Genomic DNA, 21,210 nt, shown 5'->3' with positions numbered 1-21,210 from the left:
GCAAGAGTTGGCATTAAACATATTCCAGATTTTTTCTCAGTAATTTTCTGAAAAATATCCTCTGGCAGAACGTCTTCTTCTGGATACAAATTTGACAGTAATCGTGCATGTAAAGCTTCTTTCCCACGCTCAGTCACTTTCCCGATTCTAACATCTTGTAGAATATTCTTGTAATCTTCGTCCTTCGCCTGACGCATATTTTCACGCAGCTCAGCATAATTGAAGTTTAACCATATGTTAACGTTGCCAATGCTCCCTAGGCACTTCTTGGTATCTTCATGTGTAAGCAGTTTAAACACTGGTTGTCCTTTCACGGGTGTCAGCTGCAGAAGATCACCAAAAACAATGATGTGTTTGCCACCGAATAACACATCATACTCTGTTTTAAGAACTTCTTGCATTCTCAAATGCACAAAGGCAAGCATGACATTGGAAACCATGCTTACTTCGTCAATGATAAGAAGTTTCATCTTCTTCAGGACTCTAGATACTTCACAACAAGCATCCCCAGATAACTTGTGGTATTGTAATTTGTTATCATGCTCCACTGGCAGCATCAGTAGCCGATGCAAAGTAATACCTTTAATGTTATGAGCTGCCAGTCCAGTTGGAGCGGTCACAACACAAGAAAGCGATGACTCAGTCCTTTTCTGCAGATAACATGAAATTGCTTTAATGAGGAAACTTTTTCCAGTTCCTGCTTCTCCACTCACGTATAGTCGGACAGGCTTCAACGACGTGCATGAGCACTTTTTCTTCTCATGACTTAATCCATGCTCAATTTGGTTGGTAACTTCGTCATATATTTTCCTCTGCTCAACGTTGAGTTGTCTTTCCAAATCTTCTAAGTTAACCACATCCTCCTGAGCATGTGCCATGGCTCTTTCCACTTCAATCATGGCAGTGGCAGCTTCATTTTCGATAACTGGTCCTCCTAGTGGATCCTGACTCAATGAAACAGAACTCTGACTGTCCTGAGAACTGTCTCTAGCAATCTCAGCTGCAATTGTTGCTTCCTGCTCGATTTCTGCATTCAACATTTCGAGATATTTTGGAAAAACAGGACATTCTATGGACTCCTTGGCCGCATTGAAAGAGTCTTCGTAACAGAGGAAATCCCCAAGCAGTTCCTCTTCTACACGCCAAGGCTTGAAAAGTTGCAAAAGAGCTAAATAGAAAAACTCTTTTCTTTCTGGAGATTCGAAATCCAATTTTCGATGATTAACTAATTGACATTTTCTTTGCTTGACCAGACATCCCTCACTTCCAATTACAGTACACACTCCTTTATCAATATCTTCTTTGATGTTCCTCTTGAAAACGTAATTTTGTAGAACCTCATACAGACAAACATTCTCCAGGTGACTGCTTCTATTTGGATAATATGTATCCAACATGTTGGTCTTCAAAATATCTGTACTGTTTGGCTCCTTGTCCGCCAAATACTCAATTTCCCATACAGGTTTCAGAACTCGATTACGCGTTGCAGCAAGACCAAGACTCGCCCAAATGATACTTCTAGATTTGGCATAGAGACTTGCTGAAGATAACCGGTCAGAACATTCGTAAGCTCTGATTTCTCGATGCGACAACATCTTCAGACTGAAACTGTACAACTTCTTACTGAGACTCTTTTCATGGGAAATATCCTCCCACATATCCTTCAGTTCTGTCTTTTCTTTTTTGGTGATATAAGACGTCACATACCGAGCCACAGCCATACAGTTGTCAGCCACAAACTGTATATCCATGTTAGCATTCCACATGGACAAAATCACTGGGTTGTAGTCGTTGATGTACTTGGACTCTTCGTTTCTTTTCAAATTGTATGTGTTTTTGGGTGATTTCCTCGTCACATTATGTCGCAGCGAAGACATCAAATTGTTCACTCTTCCTTTTGATATCACCGACCGTGGAAATGCGAAACGACATTTGGTGTAGTACTTGTCCTTATTTCTGAATTTACGACGACAGTACTTTCCACAACGATGGCTTTGAAACCGTAAAACTTGTTCTCCTAGACTTTTGTCTTCATTTGTCTTTGGAACAGCACATGTAGCATACTGTTCTATGAAACTCATCACTAAGTCATCCGGATCTGTTCCAAATTTGGGTGCATCTTTGATCCATAGCAGCATATGTACATGAGGAGCACCTCTTGCTTGATACTTCTTTCTCCAGAAGAAATCCAACACCTCTCCAAGAGGTGGATTTTTCTTGTTCGTGATGAAAGACATCATAGCTTCAAATCTATGATTGAAGTATCTGCATACATTCACAGGATCCAAAGAGCACAGTTCTCCGGGTGTCTTGAATTCAATATTTTCAATGTTTTCATTTACCTCTCGTAGAAATTCAAGTAAGTCTTCCCAGCCATACTCAGCACAGCTGAGAGTGAGGAACCATGTGGGAGTTCCTAAGTTCCTCAGCATACATTTTAAGTCACCATGACGACGGTACCAGTACTCATTAGTACCACGCTGACATATCATCAGATTAATCAGGTGAGAATCCAAAATACTGTCTTGCACATTGACTTTATCCATAAAGTCCCTTGCCGAGATATTTCGCAGCTGTACACCACTTTTCAAGATGTGGTTCACTGCATAAGACAACCCAGAGAGATCACTTTCAAACAGTAGATGAAATAAATAGGGAATGCATTGACGAAACCTAGAATCTTCTGCATACAATCGTAAAGTCCGGTATTCTGAAGCAGGAATTTGAACAGGTCGCTCATCATATCGTCCTCCTCGACCTGTGGGAAATAACTGTGGGAAACATCGAGCTTCCAAACTTTCCTCCCAAACACTAATGGGACTCCCTTTGGTTTGTTTCATTTGAAACAACTCAATAGCATTCCCCATGACTTCCTTGGAATGCAAAGGATGAACACTATAATGTTCATATACTTCTTCCTTTTTAGAGGCTTCTACTTTCTCAATTTGTCCAGGACACAAATCGCTGTCTTCTTCTTCACTTACTTCCTCTTCTGCAACACATACATTCTTGTAGTACTCATTATTTTTTATCAAATACAATGTTGCCTTTTTAACTTTCCTAACATCCACTAAATCTTGCCAGATTTTCTTACTCTTTGTCGGAACACCATTAACTATGATAACCAGAGGTTCCTCTTCCACTTTCTCTACTCCAATTGTATTAATGTTTTTCTTCAAATCCAAAGGCAAATAAACAACCCTTCCCTTTAATCCTCTCTGTAAATCTGATGGAGGCAACTTCCCTGTCTTTGGCTCCATTCGTACAATAGCCTGAAAGGGATGGACACTTTGAATCAAAATAGATTCATAAGTATTTAAATCCTTCAATTCAGAAGGAATGCCAACTAATTCCAGATTATTATAAACCGCTCTAGCAGGCATCTGGTTTTGGTTTAATTTGTTATAGCAATAAGTACACATACGTTGGTCCGCTCCCAAATCAAAACAGTTTTCTACCATCAAGTATGTGACAAAATCCTTCCATTCACTATTGTTTTCCATATCACTTTTTGCAAATAAATCCACTAACTTAGTCTGATTCTTATAATAACTCCTTCGACAACACACACAAGTGAAATTAGGCCTCTCACATGTTTTCACCATAAACATGGAAATTTCCTTGTGAAACTTATGTGTACTGAAAATCTGTACACTGTCTTCCACATTACCTTCTTCTAGTGGTTCAATATCAACATTGTTCTCTTTACCAGCAAAGTAACAGAACTCAATTTCTTGACAAATATTCTTCACATTTACTTCAGAACCATGCAAAAGAGCACTGCTTAATTGTTTAAGCATAATTGTTGGACTCTTAGCATAATACAACATTCTCACTAATTTCCTCACTTTATTATGATGCACTGCTAGCATCCTGAAATGATGAAAAACACTCTGGCATACTCTCCTGGAAAGACAAGCCAGTGAATGACCATGCAAACCTGTCACTTGTCTCACTCTGCAAGGATCTAATTCTTGCAACAACTTAATTTTTTGTTTTAAACTTTTCTTATTAAACGTCCGTATAAAATGACAAAGCAAATTGATGGAATCCTGTCGCACACTGCAAATAGAACTACACTTCCAGGTGTACACTGGTCCCTTAGGACGTCTCCCTAAAACCTCATCACTTAACACCTCTTCTGCATCTGCAGACACAAGTATTTCTTTTTCAACCGGTTGACCATCTTTTACCTCATAAGCTCGACCACTGGTGTCAACTGCATGCACCAAATCATTGTCCTGAAAATAACTCTCCTCATTAAAAAATGCCTCACTATTTGAACTATGCATCCATTCTCCTGAGAAAACTTCACAAAAATTACTTCGATTAACTTCTCTCTTCCATCTACTATTTGATTTGAAAACATAGATTACCTTGTTTAGTTTCCTAATTCTATTAATTACCAAAATAAATAACTTTTGCTTAATTTCGAAAGCCTGATCAATAATTTTCTCTACATTTTTCTTTTTCTTATAAAATGCCACTTTCTGTTGGCCTTTCTTAAATTGTTTTAGCAAATTGACAATTACCCTGTTGCGGAACATTCGCCTACGAATGTCCCTGAATGCATTTTCCCTTCTACTGCCATGCACAGAGTTATCTCCTGCTGTAGCAGAAACTTTTTTGACGAGCCTTTCCTTTCCATTTAAATTGGCTGTCTTTTTCGGCACTAAAACTTGTTCTGTAGTTATACTTTTGTTTCTACAAATGTTTCTAAGAAATGATTTTGTTCTCTTACCCTGAGCTTTCTTCGTGCGTTGAGGTGATTTTAATGTAGAGGACTGCTGCAAGCATTTACTAATCTGCTGTCTTTGACGTTTCGTAGCCTTTCGGATTCTATCCTTAGACGGCATTGTCTAATTTCTAAATAATCTGCAGTTGAATCTGTGGTAAAATATAATAAAAAATGCTATTAACCACTATTACCAAACAGTAAATCAATAACAGTAAGAATTTGATTCAGCAATGCTATAAAGATGATTCAATAAAATATTTTTAATTTTACTGTGATAGTGATAGTATTACAGGACTTTCATGCAAATGACTGCCTACCCTGCAACAAAAAGCCCACATGAAACTTTACGCACATTAAATTGTGTACTTACCTGCAATAATCCATATGCCAGTGTTTACGTCCCTCTACCCTGCCCCTCCCCCTCCCCGCCTGCCTGCCCCACCGTAACTCCCTCCACGACCCGCGGCTGCTGTTTTGCAACATGGTGCATCTTGTAAATCTCTCCTGCATTATAAAAGTGACGTAACAGCAGCACAAAAGAGGCGCACAACCATCATAAATCTGTCCCTAAGACTTTAAGGGCCAGATGTAGGTCGGTCGATAACGGCCGAAAAACGGTATTTTCGGCCGTTACCGACCAGTTTACAAAATTTGTCATGTAAGGGGCAATATATTACCGAATCGGTAAAATTACCGAATCGGTAATTTTACTGATCCGGTAAAATAAAACATCGGTAAATATACCGATTTGAAGCCACCCATATGTAGGTGGGACTCTTCAGAGTGCCAGGAGCCTTTACGAATCGGTATTTTACCATCAAAACCAATTTGATGGTAAAATACCGATTCTAGGGCCAGATGTAGGTAAAAAACATTTACCGATTTTAAAATACCGAATTGTACCGATTCGGTATTTCAAAATCGGTAAATGGTATGTAGGTCTCAACATCTGGATTCGTTACCGAATCCTTAACAATTCTTTAATTACCGATTCGGTAAATACCGAATCGGTAATGCCCATTCATTCCTATGGGCTTTGAAGCCCATAGGAATGATTAGGCATTACCGATTCGGTATTTACCGAATCGCTAATTAAAGAATTCACAAGGGTGCAGGGGGTGTCACTTTGATACCCTCTGGCACCCCCAAAACAGGCACAAGTGCCATGTGGCAGGCATACCTGCCTGTCACATGACATACGTGTGCATGCACACATGTGCATGCACACCGGAATCGGTATTTTACCATGAAGTTGGATTTCATGGTAAAATACCGATTCGTTAAGGCCTTTGGGACTCAGAAGAGTCCCACCTACATATGGAATTTACAGAATCGGTAAAATTACCGATTCGGTATTTTACCGAATCGGTAATTTTACCAATTCTGTAAATGTAGATTTACCTACATGTGGCCTTGGATTTAGGCCCCTACATACCGAATAGCCATTTACCGGTCGGAAACGGCCGAAATCGGCCGTAACCGGTCGGTAAATGGCCTGAAACGGCCACCTACATCGGGCCCAAAGTGTGCATGCATTTAATTTCAAAAAAAGTTTTTAAACCTTTTATGTAAAACAATTATACACCTACATTCATGGGGAACTGACTTAAAATGCCCTAATACACATGAAAACGTTTTTTAAGGTACTTGCACCTTTTTTTCAATAACTTTTTACATGGCTATGTAACTCAAACAATCAAAAACAAAAGTTTTCAAGCACACATCGGGGCGTATTTACAAGGGCCTTGCACCACGGGGAAAGTGACTACAAATGACCAGACACACATGGGGACGTATTTACAAGGCCCTTAAACCAGGGGGAGTGACTTGAAATGGCTACGGACACATAGGAGAGTATTTACAATGCCCGTGCAACACTTATGCATCATTTTTACATATACACTGTAGAACAGCATGGGGCAATAACAACACAGATGCATCATGCATCTGTTCTGCAAAAGCGACGCATTGCAGGAAACACATCACAAGTAAATAAATTCTCATATTTTTTTAAAGCATGCCTTTTCCTTAAAAACTATTTTCTGATCATAATTTCAAAAAACACAGCACAGCTCCTATGTACATACACACCTTATCAGTACTAATACTTTACATTAACTACAATTACAATTGGGAAAAGAATGCAAAATCGCCTTTGAAAGCATAATGCAAACACTTGACGCAAAACATCATTTTAAATACACAGCTGACTTTCTTATTTACTCAAAAAAGCATACTACTCTTTATCTAAAATATAGAAACGATAACTCACCTTTACAAATTCTTTTTGAATTTCAAAACAGTCTCAGAAACACACCAATTATTCTTTAGCAGAATTAAAGGTATGCACTCCAGAGGCTGGAACCAACAAAGGCACTGAAACGCTGATATTCATCACACATATCTCTCATGTCAGCCAATCAAAACTCTTCCCTCACTATTTTCAAATCAACACCCTTCCCCCCTCTGCCCTTTCTGACCTTTTTCCATAGCAACTACCGCCTGCCAGACCTCTCATGTTTACAAGTTCACACAACAATGTTTCAAATGAACTCTGAACTCTCAGTACACCTGCTAATCCACTGCAATCTTTCATAACATCATTTTTTATTAACCATTCAAATTACATCTTTCAAAGAACACATCCATGCACCCTAACTCTCTGTTTTCAGCAATGGAAATACACCAATCACTGCTAATGAATCATTTGCACTTAAACTCCACAGTTTTTTTTCATTACAAACTTCACTATTTCAACTGCCATTTCATTCCCACACTTCATCTGACTGCAGCAAAAACTCCTCTAGCCATGTTTTCAGTCTGGATTCTTGGACATAGCTACATCCACTGGGCTCACAGGTATGCTGATAACAGAAATTTACACAACCTCAATTTACAAAATGTGGAAATCAAATGGATTGGCCGAAGAGGATTGAAATGTCACCAATTGATACCATTGGTGAAAACCTTTTTACATTTGCCAAACCCTGACCTCATAATAGTGCACTGTGGAGGAAACGATTTGGGCACTTTGACTGGGGTAGGTCTGGAAATGCTCCTAAAAGACACCATTGAGCAATTGATGACACTTTTTCCTCAAACTGCCTTGGTATATTCCAATATATGCCAAAGACAAAATTGGAGGTGGTCCAATCAATTTTGTCCACAAATTGAGAAATCGAGGAAGCATGTAAATAAGTCTGTTTCAGCTTACATGAGAGACCATGGAATGGGCTGCATCTACAACAATAACTTGCGTTACTATATGCAAGATATCTACAGAGGAGAGGGCGTGCATTTCTCAGATGAGGGGAACAGAGTTTTCATACTAAATTTAAGAATGTGTATTGGTTCCTACTTATAAGTATCTAGAACTTACACAGAACCCAAAAGCTCTTTTCAGAGCTACCTTAACTTTATTTACTCTTTTGAAATTTCGAATGTACCTTTTTTCACTAATTTTCACTTATGTTCGCTTTCCGGTTCGCTACCCAGTTCGCGTACCGGCAGCTAACCACGCGAAAAATTAAATTTATTTTCTCGACATATATGAGCCTCCTCAGCCACCCTCAGAAAACTTAGGGGTCAGGATACGTCTAAAGTACCCCCTTCTACCCATTCTGAACATTATTTACCCTCCATCTTGTATCTCAATTCTACCAAAACACAAAATGGAGGACTCCCGTAACGCTGCAGGTTTGCGTACCGGGACACGCACTGACAAGCACTCGCTCAAAAAAGGTGGGAAAGTAATTTACAGAAAGACCACTGGAGACACTTTCACCAATTAAACATTAGCTCATACTACATACCAATCCCTACCATTTTCACAAATTTCGTTGGAATACCATTTAGCCATTTAGCATGTAGAACTCTCTAAAATCCCTGAGGTAAATTACTTCAAAAAACATATCGGAAGTGTTGGAATTGACCACCAATTAAAATATTACTTTCAATTTCTACTATTATATCATGACATTTGATTGGTTATGTACCTGAATATATATAAAGTAAGAGAGAGAAACACAGCCATTTTGACTACTACTTCTTGAAGTGCATATCCACTAAATTTCAACTGATAACTTCAAGTTTTATTTAAAAGGTAACATATTATTTAAAAAACTGAAGTATGTTCTGTACTGTAAGCTAATTAGGAAAACATTTTCTGATAGTTATATTCTATCACTCTGTAATACTTATAGAATAAAATAGTCTTCTCTGTTTTAGTTATGGATGGAGTTAGACTTGTCTTGTATAATTCAGAATTGACTAAGAGTTTATTTGATAATTTTCTTCATATTTCTACTTCCAGTTTGATACCATACAGTGCCCAACGAAAAAATCACTGTTTAAATAAACAAACTGCCTGTCTGTACTGAAACCCAACAGTGCCCTATCTGTACTGATATATTTTTAAAAAAATCTTTTTTCAGCATACATAAAGGAAGGACAACAGGAAAATAACTTGGAAATTGAAGCAGGAACAAAAAACGAGTCGGAAATTGACCATCAATTCTATGACGATTCACTGAACAAAGAACTTCTGCAATGTGTGGAAGCAGTAGATTTTCTACTGGAAAATGAAAAAAAAATGATAATGATTTTTTAGAATTTCTTTTAAATTTTGAGAAAGAATCAGAATAATAAATTTTTATTTCATAATTCAAAAATTGTTTGACACATTATTCATTTTTATATGTATATTGTAAACTAGTAGCAAATTGATTATAACGTGAAATCAGACTTTAAATATACTGTGCAACTTTTTTGTGTTACCTACTAAGTTTGCTCATAGTTACTTCCTTTCTTCCACTATATTATCTCCAATGTGTATTTAACATCTCTTTATCATCTCCTGCCTCCATGTTGTTTCGGCTTTCCTGACAGACTAAGGTATGAATTCCATATACCACAATAACTTCTGTAACAACATGCAAGATATCTACAAAGGAAACAGCGTTTATTGATTTTTAGACTCAGCATTGGTAGCTACAAGTTGCTACGTAAATAAAAATAAACAAAAAAAACAACAAAACGAACAATCAATAAACATACAATAAGTTAAAAGTCAATCATTCTTGTTTCCTTATAGTACGCTCCCCAGACCGCTTTCCCGGGCGCACCCCACGAAAAAAAAACGATTTTTTTTTTTTTTTTTTGCCCCGCGGGGCCCTTTAAAAACCTCCACATCAAACCTAGGGGGTCAGGGAGGATCTACTATGCCCCCTTATGGTCATTTGCCCCTTAGCTTTGGCCTCCTCTTGTTTCTCGATCCTACCGAGAGACAAGATGGCGGCCGCTACGGACTGTTTAGAATGTTGACAGACACCGGAGAGCCAATCAGCTTCGCTTCGCAAAGCTCCGTTACGCGAAAAGTACGCGAACTGGAGCGCTATCCGGGACGCTGTCACAGATATATCTGTTTTTTAAAATGTTAATTTCTCAAAATCCACTGGAGCACATATATTGAGACCCAGCAAAGGCACATCGGGCTAACAGTCCCTACAATTTTGCCAAGTTTCGTGTAAATCCATTCAGCCGTTCGAGCTAAAAGTGAGGCCAAACGCCCTATGGAAAAATGAATGGGAAAAAATTTCAGCCGATTCGGTCCACAAACGCCAAAGTTTTTAGACATAGAATTTTCAAAAGTTACATAGAGAAAAAATCCTAACTATATATACCTACTGGCGACCGCCAGTAGGTAATATATATATATCAAACAGTGTACAATAATCCACTAGTATTGTGAATATCATCTCCCATCTACGCATACTTACCTATCTGTAGGTATGATTACGTGCAGTACATTCATTACGAACATAAATGTATGTATTTTTTGCCGTTACAAGATGGCGCCCGCGATGGCTGGGAAAGTTTTGGTCCTCTGTCGATGTCGACTGAGAGGTGTAACCTGTGTACTCTGCAATCTATATCATGTACCGGTTGTTCATGTGTAAAATCACACACTGACGAAGGCCAAGAGCCGAAACGCGTCTGTGGCGCGCTTGTAGTCAATAAACTACTGTGTGAGTGAAGGCGAGTGCTGTCATCTTTTCCTTGGGAATACAAGGTTGTTTGAGCGCAGTGTTACGCGGCGTCCTTTGAGCCGCTGACAGCACCCGCCCACGAGTGCACGGAATTGACGAAGGGAAAGGAGCGGCGAACTTATTTGTTTCCGTGCACCGCCTGACCGCCAGTCAGCAGGAAGATCGATTGCGGATTGATCCACCCCCGCCTTGGAGAGTACGAGCCGAATCCTGGAGGACGCCGGCGTGCCGTGGTTCACCCTTGGAGTCGCTCGGAAATACTGAGACGGGTAAGCGGACCACCGTCCGACTTAATTTTCCCTGCTACTCAAGTGAATTTCGTATGAGGGAGCGGACATTTGGGCAGAGCGCCAGGGGGGTTACCGTCCTCACACAGACACCACAAGCCAAGCCTACAAAAACATTGCGCATGCACTACACCTAGCAAGAAGCGCAATTGAAAAACCGGCATCATGTTCTCAGAAACAGAACGCCACACAGCGGCAAAAGATATGTTTAGACAACGTGAGAGACGTGAGAGGACCAACGAAGAAGTGCCAGTAGCAGACCCACAGAACGCTAAAATAAAGGAAATGATGGTTAAACTTGAAAGACTGCATGAACGCGAGACACGCAAATGGTGGGAAGCCACAAGCCTCACTAGCTATGTCGAGGTAAAGAGGGTACCGCGTGGGCTAAGGGTCCATACTGTGCCATCGTATGAGAACCCCGACCCTCAGCTGCTCACGGATTGGGAATCACATACAGCCTCGTACACGGAGGGGACTCTGAAGATACTAATCAAGTATGCCTGGAGTGACCGCGAGAAAGCGTTGGAGGAAATAAAAAACTTGGAGGAGACATTAGAAGGGGAATCTGATCAAGAGTTAGTGCTTCAACTTAAAACTGATATGAAGGCACGCCTCACCAAATACGAACAGAAAATACGTACTAGGAAACAAGAGAAGTACGAAAGAGATGAGGATGACTACCAACAGGGGCGCATTTTGACATATGCAAAAAAATATGATGCCTCGCGCCAAGCACTACAATCAAGAACTACCCCAGCACCCGAACTCCTCACGTCTGAATCCGATGTAACGGAGAATGAATCCAGGGATGAGCAGCAAACAACAAGGATTTCAGCCAAAGCACGGCAGAAATCAAGACCAACGCAAAATGACAGTGAAAAGACCCCTTTTCATCAGGAGTACGATGTCATCAAGGGAACCTGGCTAAGAGGCGGCAAGACAAAACCACCGGACATGGCAGCAGAACCACAGAAAACAACAAAAAAACAAGGCGGACAAGGAGAGGGGGCGGCGGCAAGCGGCGGCGGAAAGGGGAGAGGCAGAGCCAAGCCCAACAATTGGAGCAATCGGACACGAAGCAACAAGAACTGACTCAGGCAGCAGAAACCACCAGACAAAATCTGACGGTGGTCAACCTGACCGAAAGAACTCTAACCGATACTGAAACGAATCTACTTAGCCTTGGACTGACGTTTTGCCCCAGCACCCCCCTCGAATATACCCAAACGAGAATAGACCTCTTTAGATTTACACGCAAGTTGAAGTTACACAAATACTTCAAACTACGACCCCACCTAAAAGAAAAGGGAGGGGTAGGAATCAGAGCAACAGCCACGGACGCCCTCACGGGCAGAGAAATCGAAGCTCTGGAAACTTTTGAAGAACTGCGTGAAGAAGATCTTAGACAGGACCCACTTGGACCCCTGAATAGAGGACAAAGAGCTCTTGCGTTGGGCATAGAACAAGATCGCGAAGAGAGTGGATATAAACCTCCATCAACATTTGTCCCACAGATGCCCTGGGATGCGATCGACGCCTTTTCTGAAGCCATGACCCAAGAACTCATGCAATACAGAAAAACCAACCATCCTATAAAGCACAACATTACAGAACAACAAAAAATGGCCCTACAAGATCTCATGAAGGATGAAAAAATCATCATAAAGCCTTCGGACAAAGGGGGTAATGTTGTACTTCTTACCAGAGAATACTATAGAACTGAAGCCCTACGCCAATTAGACGACACCAAGTTCTACGTCAAATGTACCAACGATGTATACTTGGAAAGCATCCGGAGCTATGACAAACTTATAGGGAAATGGCATAATTGTAATATGCTCAGCAAAGATGAATTTCTCTATCTCCGGACCACCCAACCACTTACACCAACCTTTTACCATCTGCCAAAACTACATAAGGACAGTCTATTTCCTCCGGGCCGTCCTATTGTTTCTTCAATTGGCAGTCTCACCGAAAACATGTCCCGATTCATAGACAAATTCCTATTTCCCTTGGTATTGACTCTACCCTCATATGTACGGGACACCAAGGACTTTTTGAACCAAATAAGGAATGTGAATTGGGATCAAGACTGCCTACTGATTGTACTTGATATCACCAGCTTGTACACTATTATCGATCATCAACAGGGCCTACAAGCTATCCAGCACTTTTTGAACTTGAGACAATTGAGATTTGCAACTCATAGTGTTATGATTCTCGAGTTCACTGAATTTTGTTTGAACAATAACATATTCCTATTCGAGGATCAATTGTTTAGACAAGTGTCTGGTACGGCGATGGGTACCTGCTTCGCTCCCAGCTACGCGAACCTTTTCGTAGGCTGTGGGAGGAGCAGGTACCCAGGAGCTGCATGGTGGATGGAGTGGAAGGGAGGACTGAGGGTTGGTTCAGGTACATTGACGACCTGTTTATTGTCTGGCGGGGCCCGCTAGTAACAGCACATGCCTTCATTGATAAACTGAACGAGAATGCCTATAATTTACATTTTTCAGGGACAGTAAGTACGACATCAGCTGAATATCTAGACCTTTAAGTGTTCTCACAAGACCAGCAGATTCAAACAGCTCTACACAGGAAAACAACCGCTGGCAATTCTACCCTTTTTGCCAGCAGTAGCCACCCTCCCCAACTGATCAAGAGCATTCCGTACGGAGAGCTTCTCAGGCTCCGTAGGAATTGTTCTAGATTAGAAGACTTTGATGAAGCAGCCAATGAATGCGTGACTCGATTCAAGGTCCGGGGATATGGTGAGTCTCTCCTGAAAAAGACCTTGAAGAAAGTAAGGGCTATCCCTAGAGAATCCTTAATCACCACTAAACCTGCCATTGAGAAAGCTGACAACGGCACAGGAAAGTTTAGGTTAATAACCCCTTTTTCTGCTGGAGCTAATGACCTTAGATCTATGCTGCGAAAAAATTGGCATATTCTCAAGACGGATAGCACCATTAAAGACGACCTACCTGATCACCCACTGATAACCTTTAACAAAACTAGATCTCTAAGAGATCATTTGGTGACTAGCCACTTGGAGAGACCACTACCTAAAAGTAATACTCTGAAATCTATGAGTGGTTTCTTCCCTTGTGGGAAATGCAAAGCGTGTGCCGGGAGTAAAAGAGTACTTTCAGTAGATAACCAAGACACCGGCAAAAAACTGCACATAAAACAGTTTATCACCTGCAGTACTCCCCTAGCTGTCTATTGCTTGGTATGTCCCTGCGGCCTCCGCTATATAGGGAGCACCATCAATATGCTGAAGTTGCGGATTTTAGAACATCTAAGAGCCATCGACAAAGCCGATCAGGCATACCCAGTTGCCCGGCATTTTGCCGAAAAACACAACAGGGACCGCAACCAGCTCCAGTATTTTGGTCTTGACACCATAAAAAACAATGCTAGAGGGGGTGACCGTCTGCGACGATTACGCAGACTTGAGTCACGTTATATTATAGACCTCTCCACGAAGTGGCCCAAGGGGATGAACAGTGGGGAAGAATTGGTCGTCCATTTAGGCAAATAACATCATGTCTGTTTTAATAATTAATTGTATTCCATTTCTGCTATAATATGGGTCAGAGAGTGTATATATTATTACTGCGTGTGTGCATGTGTATATATATTGTAGGCTTTTGTATAAGCATGTGGTGGAGGTTATGAAGATGAATTAACAAACTGCCTCTCGAGCTCACATGTAATTTATATATGCAAAAGTTCTATTGATCTTTTTCATCTCTTTTTTATTTTTCCTATATATACATCACCCAGGATATGTGGCACTTTAATAGGATTCGAAGGGCTCTTTGTTTCCTAGGTTACTTGTTTAGCCAACAGTAACTAGATTAAAATACACCACTGGCATATCTTCACGGTTTCCCTTGGTACCCCTCACCCTTTGCACTTTGTATGATACGTTTATGGTTTATCTATTTGAGATATATAACTTTGCATTACAGGTTACACATAGAGTAATCTCTCTTTGTCTTTAGGGGACCATTGCCGATCCACGGCTATATCAAACAGTGTACAATAATCCACTAGTATTGTGAATATCATCTCCCATCTACGCATACTTACCTATCTGTAGGTATGATTACGTGCAGTACATTCATTACGAACATAAATGTATGTATTTTTTGCCGTTACAAGATGGCGCCCGCGATGGCTGGGAAAGTTTTGGTCCTCTGTCGATGTCGACTGAGAGGTGTAACCTGTGTACTCTGCAATCTATATCATGTACCGGTTGTTCATGTGTAAAATCACACACTGACGAAGGCCAAGAGCCGAAACGCGTCTGTGGCGCGCTTGTAGTCAATAAACTACTGTGTGAGTGAAGGTACCCCCCGAGTGCTGTCATCTTTTCCTTGGGAATACAAGGTTGTTTGAGCGCAATATATATATATGTATATATATATATATATATATATATATATATATATATATATATATATATATATATATATATATATATATATATATATATATATATATATATATATATTTGCACTGTATGCCACTCAAGTCTCTGTCACTCCAATGTATGCCACTCCACTGGATGCTACTTCACTATATGCTAATCCACTCTACGTCCTTCTACTGTACACCACTTCACTCTACTCTATTCCACTGTTTGCCACTCCACTCTACAACACTCCGTTGTGTGCTATTCCATTGTATGTCACTCAACTGCACGCTACTCCACTGCAGTGTATGGCACTCCACTGTATGTGTATGCTATTACACTCTACCCCAAGTCACTGTACGCCACTGCAGTCTACACCACTCCACTATACACCACTCCACTATACGCCACTCCACTATACGCCACTCCACTGTACGCTACTCCACTATACACTATTGCACTCTACGCAATTATAGTCTACTCTATTACACTGTATACCACTCCACGCTACACTACTTCGGTGTATGCCACTCCACTCTATTCCACTCCATTCTACGCTGTTCCATTGGATGCCCCTCCACTGTATGTCACTTTACTGTATGCTATTACACTTTACCCTATTTCAGTGTATGCCACTTCACTCTACATCACTACACTGTACGCTACTCCACTATACGCTATTACACTTCATGCCACCCCACTGTATGCCACTACACTTACGCTTTACACTCTGCACCACCCCACTGTACACCACTCCACTCTATGCTATTTCACTTTATGCCACTCTGCTGTGTGCTACTCCACTCCAGTGTACTCTCTTCCACTCTATATAACTCCACTCTACAAAAATCTACTACACTCTATACAATTACTACTGGACTCTACTCCATTCTTTCCTTGTACACTCTACTGTCCAAATTTGCACCCAACTCTATGCCTTTACACTCTATTGTACAACACTCTACTCTACTCTACAACATGTTCCAACACTGTACGATCCAGCACTTCACTCGACTGTATGAGACGGCACTCCAATTTATAACAGCTTCTCTGACTCCACGCTACGCTACTTTAATGTATGCCACACTACTCTAAGCAAATCCACGGTATCCTACTTCACTCTATGCCACTCCAGTTTACACCACTCCACTCAATGCTATTGCACCCTCTGCCTCTCCACTCTTCTCCACTCCACTGTACAGTGTTCCACCATACACTATTTTACTGTATGCTACTCCATTTTACGGTAATCTACTCTACGCCACTACAGTGTACGCCACTGCACTCTGGCTGCGCCATTGTATGACACCGTCCTCCACTCTATATAACTCCACTCTATAAAAGTCTACCATACTTCATGGCACTCTATGACTTTCAACTCCATTCTAGCCCTATACTCCCCTGTCCAACTCTATACTCCACTCTATGCCTGTACATTCCAAAGTACAACACTCTATTCCACTATACGACACTTTACTGTATGACACAGCACTCAACTCTACTGTACGAGACTCCACTCCAATTTATAATAGTTTACTACCTACACTACGCCAGTACACTCCACTTCATGTCACTCTACTCTATGACACCATACCAATACACGCTATTCTACTATACTCTACACTACGTTACACCACTCCACTCCACTCTCCTCCATTGTACAAGACTTTACCTCACACTATGTCACCATACAACAATCCACTCTACGCAACCCCACTTTTCACACACTACTTTACTCATTGTAACTCCACTTCACAACATTCTACTACACAGTACGTCACTCTCTTGACGCTTTATCCCTTTACTCCACTGTACAACACTGTAGTATATAGTATGCCACTGTACAACAATCAACTCGATGACACTCTAGTCCACTATACGACACTGTACACAAATCTTTGTATGCCACTGCACCCCACTTTACTCCACTCTACTCTGTAACAGTACTTCACTCTACTCCACTGTGGGCCTTCACTCTACTCCACTGTGCGCCACTCCACTCTCTGCCATTCAATTCCATTGTACTCTATAGCACTGTATGTGAATCCACTCTACACCCTCTAACACTGTACTGTACCCCACTCCACTTCACAAACATCAACTAGACTGTATGACACTCTACTCTACATAATTGTTCAATACTGTGCAACACCCCACTATATTCTACTGTACAAAACGGTAGTCCAATTTTTTACACTTAACTCAACTGTATACTATGCTACTCCACTCTACTGCACTCCACACCACACCAATAGAGTGTACAACATGCCACTCTACTCTATGACACTTTAACCACTCTACAATAACCCACTCCAGTGTACTCCACACCACTAGACTCCACTATACTACACTTTATGCCACTCTAAGCCACTGTACTATATTCTGCTCCAGGCTGCGCCACTACCCCACACTCCACTCCACAGTATGGTACTCCACTCTATGATGCTGTAGTACACTCTATGCCACTCTATGACACACTACTCCACTCTAAGCCCAGCCACTCTATGCCACTGTACTACACTGTATGGCACTCAATGACACACCACTCAACTTCTCTCTACGATACGTCACTCCAATATATGACAGTCCATCTATTGTACAAGCTCCAGCAGCATTCATCTGTTTTGGTTTTTTGCAAACAGCTACACTGGCTCTCAGTGCATAGGTGGGTACTCTTCAAAGCCCTAACACTGACACATCACACCCTTTATAATAAGGAGCCGCTATATCTGAATGAGAAGATTTATGCTTACAGCCCAAGGAGAGTGTTGCGCTTCAGCTAGGCAGAGCTGTTAACAGTTCCCCGCTGTTAGGAACCCCAATGTACCTAATATAGGCCTAGGTAGTTGCACAACATTTTACCTACATTTGATCTAAAGTGCTCTACATAACGGTTGGTGCGCTGACCTTTTACCAAGTTAGGTGCGGAATAAAATAGTGTCGTTTTCATTGAAAATTAGCCTAATTTATTATGCATGAGGATTCTTAGTATTACAGCAGGACTTACCATCGTCTTCATAATAAATCTGTACAAGGGTCACCACTATCGTCATCCTTGGCCTACATGCCCACAGTACCATGACACAGCTAGGTAGAACCCCTGAGGGTACCTTTCCGGTATATAAGTACCACATCTGCACTGGGCAAAAGAGAGGAGAAAAAGCTTCCATGCATAACAAGAAGAGGAGAGGAGGTTCCTCCTTTACAGTGTTGTCTGCAGGCTTGTGGAATCAGTTGCCTAGTCATCATCATATTAACTTTATTTGGTCATTTGTATAAAAACCATCAAAGTATACAAGGAATAAAACATAAATATATCTACAATTAAAATAATATTAAACCATTGTAATCTCAAATACAAATGACATCTTGAATCATTTAAGAACATAAATGCAAGTACCAACTTTCTAATTATGCTAGGGGAGGGGTACAATGCAGCCACCAAGCATGTGGAAACTAAACCTTGTAAGTCAGCTAAGGATGTAACGTACATATATATAATGAAAGGATAGGTAAAACAAGTTTTAAAAAGGTGTCTTGATTGGCAAAGACATTTTTTACGAATCAACCAAAAAGATAACAGAAAACGACTAAGAGAAAACACAATTGGTGCAGAAGTGTCTGTTTTAAAAATTCTAAATGCTATCTGGTACTTCCTAATACTCATGTTGGGGCACATAGGTCTAATCCATCTCCTGCGTACCTGCCTATACTTTGGGCAGACAAACAGAATATTTTCTTCCATTTCGCCAGCTGCGCAGCATTCCCGGCAGGTTTCTATAGTTAGGCCACTCGCCTCTTTCCCTGGAAATTTCAACAACAGATTACCATACCTAAACCTGATGTACAAGCTTTAAGCAAGAGAGGGCGAGATCAGGTCAAGGAACGGTTCAAATAGGGAGCAAGATTTTATGATTAGGAAGTTTGTAGTTAGCTGGCCTCTAGTTGGGTTGTTTATATAGTGCTTCATGCTTACAATCCAATAGACAACTCACCACATCGTTAATATACAGAGAGAACAATGTGGGGGCGAGGACACACCCCTGACACACCCCACTTTCAATCGGAATCCTCTCTGTCAGTTCCCCATTTACCCCCCACCTAACCTAGGCATAATTATCCTTATGCAATCTAGAAAGCACAGTCACCAGGTCAGCCGGGGCACCTTGATCAAGCATAGTCTTCCACAGTAGGTTACGTGGTACCAAATCGAATGCAGTTCGCAGGTCCACGAAAGCCACATAAAGCCACTGTTTCCTAAGTAGCACGTATTTCCAAGCTAACAGAGAAAATCTAAGAGCTTGGTTGCACATGCTAATTTTTGCACGGAAGCCGGCTTGGGCTGGGGACAGTATTATCTTTTTATCCATCCAGTCCTGGAGCTTATCTAAACCTTGTCTAGCAAAAACCTTCTGTAGGTTGTCAATCAAACTGATGGGTCTATAATTAGAGAGGATAGCAGGGTTACCCTTTTTAAAAATAGTTATTACCTCTCCCCCCTCCAAGTTTCGGGAATGTCACCACCAGCTAATATACAGTTAGTTGCCTAGTCAGCTGAGAATAATAAAAGAGGGAGAGAGTTTCTGAAAAGCACTTAAAACACACCTCTTTAGCCTTTGGGGCAGGGTCTGACTGGCTGAGGTCTTTTCTGCTGTTGTACAGTTGATGCTGAAATACTCTTGGGGTAGCTGAGATCTATAAAAATGGATTACATTCATCCGCATGACACAGCACTCCACTCTACAATACTCTACTCCACTGTACTCCATGAGACTCCACTTGACAATATACAAATCTAAGATATTCTACTTCACCCTACTCCACTCTAAAACACTTTACTTCAATCTATGACAGTCTACGACATCCTACTATAATGTTCAGCACAGAATTCCACTGTACAAATCACTGCTCCAGTCTATAATACTTGACTCCACTATATGAGACACCATGCCACTAGACTATATAGCACTTTACTACACTCTACAATATGCTATTACACTCTACTCTACTCTATTTGATTCCAATCTACAATACTCCAGTCTATGACAATAGATTTTACAACACTTTACTCCACTGTACTGTATGACATGCCACTCAACAAATCTCTACTTGTGACACTGGACTATACAATTTGAAAGACATTTTTCTTATAAATTGCAAAAAAAATTGAAATTCAATGAAAAAAACAAAGGTTAAAGTATAGTTATAGTTAGAAAAACTAGCAAGCTGAAAAGAGTGTTTAACGAGGTCAACTACTTCTAATAATTTGAAGGTGGGGGATGAATTGTTAATTAAAGGTATAACTATAACTTTAGAATTTTTAAGGTTTGTGTAGTTTAACCTTGGTTTGTATAGGGAAAAGAAGTTTTCCTAACATAACTATGCTTTAATGTTTAGCTTTTTCATTAGATAGATAGATAGATAGATAGAAGATAGATAGATAGATAGATAGATAGATAGATAGATAGATAGATAGATAGATAGATAGATAGATAGATAGATAGATAGATAGATAGATAGATAGATAGATAGATAGATAGATAGATAGATAGATAGATAGATAGATAGATAGATAGATAGATAGATAGATAGATAGATAGATAGATAGATAGATAGATAGATAGATAGACCTAACCCAGTGGCAATCACCACTGGGTAGTTCTAGTTAGGACAACGTTTCCATGCGAGAAGCATTTTTTTGTTTGTTTATAA

Source organism: Lissotriton vulgaris, chromosome 1_1, assembly GCF_964263255.1.
Source record: "Lissotriton vulgaris chromosome 1_1, aLisVul1.2, whole genome shotgun sequence".
Lineage (NCBI taxonomy): Eukaryota > Metazoa > Chordata > Amphibia > Caudata > Salamandridae > Lissotriton > Lissotriton vulgaris.
Note: the sequence above shows the minus strand (reverse complement) of the source record.